The 1,204-nt window shown below is 35.5% G+C and overlaps 1 long non-coding RNA gene across 1 annotated transcript; it reads right to left on the minus strand.

Annotated features, from left to right (window-relative positions):
• Positions 1–288: 288 nt before the first annotated feature.
• On the minus strand, positions 289–986 carry LOC115950634. The gene is made up of 2 exons (XR_004083091.1): positions 690–986; positions 289–570 (listed from the first exon to the last, which is right to left on the minus strand). It is a non-coding gene; the product is annotated as an uncharacterized LOC115950634 (long non-coding RNA).
• Positions 987–1,204: the final 218 nt, after the last annotated feature.

Consider the following 1,204-nt stretch of genomic DNA (forward strand, 5'->3'; position numbering starts at 1 on the left):
CATGATGATTGCCTGAGTTTCTAAACATTGGCTCCCCCACCCTCCCCCCTATGAGTTTATAGGATTAAACAGATTGTGTGTATGCCCAAAGTTAATGTGTGACAATTGTGAAGGCATAAAGTGCATAACATTGCCTTTTCTTCTTCTTCTTAATTTTTTCAGGTAGGTGCATGACACAACACTTATAAAATAAAATAAAATAAAACAAACAAGTGTGTGACAATATACTGGAGAGGAGGTAAGGTTCATTTCTTATCCACCAATTATCAAATCAGGCCAGAGATCTTGATGCATACTGAGAATGCACTAAAAGAAAACGAATTTAATAGGTACAACTCTTCCTTAACAAATTACTATGATTCTCCAATAGGACACAAGAAGCTGTTTTTTTACTATGATTCTACAGTACCCTTGATGTAATAATCACTAAATAAGGCCAATTTTTTTTTTCCTCTTTTGGCCAGGACAAAATACTACTGAGACAGTCAACTCAATTGTGATACTCTCTAACAGAGGTTACAGAACAAGAAATCGAAGAAGCTCTCTGTGCAGTCATAACAGCAAGAACAACTGCAACCCAAACAAAATTAAAAGACTTAAGAAAATAATATTACAAAGTACATAAATCAATTTTTTTTTTCTTCTTCTAAGAATTTAAGTTTCAAGCCCAAAAAAATAAATAATATTACCACTCATCCACGACCTTGTCTTGCTCATCCTGTCCTGCCTGGAAGTCCTTGCTTGAAGTCTCAATGGATTGTGGTGGAGGAGGTTCCATCTCTCTCTCTCTCTCTCACTGTGTCTCTTTGAGACTGACTTTCTCTAGGTTTGTCTGGACAGGCTCTCAAAAATGAATGGAGAAAGAATGTGGGTAATCAAATCACGTGGGAGCACTTGGGTCGGCTATTAAAGATAGGTTGAAGCCAAAAAGATTTCACCTTTTCAATTTTCCAAAGAAATTATTCTTTCTTCATTTTTGATTAATTTAATTATAGACAAAGAATCGTGTATCAGGAATTTGATTTGACTATAAAGTATAAAGGATGATGCCACTCACAATTCACGATGACTACATAAGACAAACGTAAAAGGAGAGTGGCAGAAATTACGTACTAAGGTGGTCCCATTTAGATTGTAGCCGTTGGATAGCAATTTAACATTAACTCAGAAGGACATCTAACGGTTACAGATGAACAACAAATAA

The sequence above is a fragment of the Quercus lobata genome, chromosome 6 (assembly GCF_001633185.2).
Source record: "Quercus lobata isolate SW786 chromosome 6, ValleyOak3.0 Primary Assembly, whole genome shotgun sequence".
In the NCBI taxonomy this organism is placed as follows: Eukaryota; Viridiplantae; Streptophyta; class Magnoliopsida; order Fagales; family Fagaceae; genus Quercus; species Quercus lobata.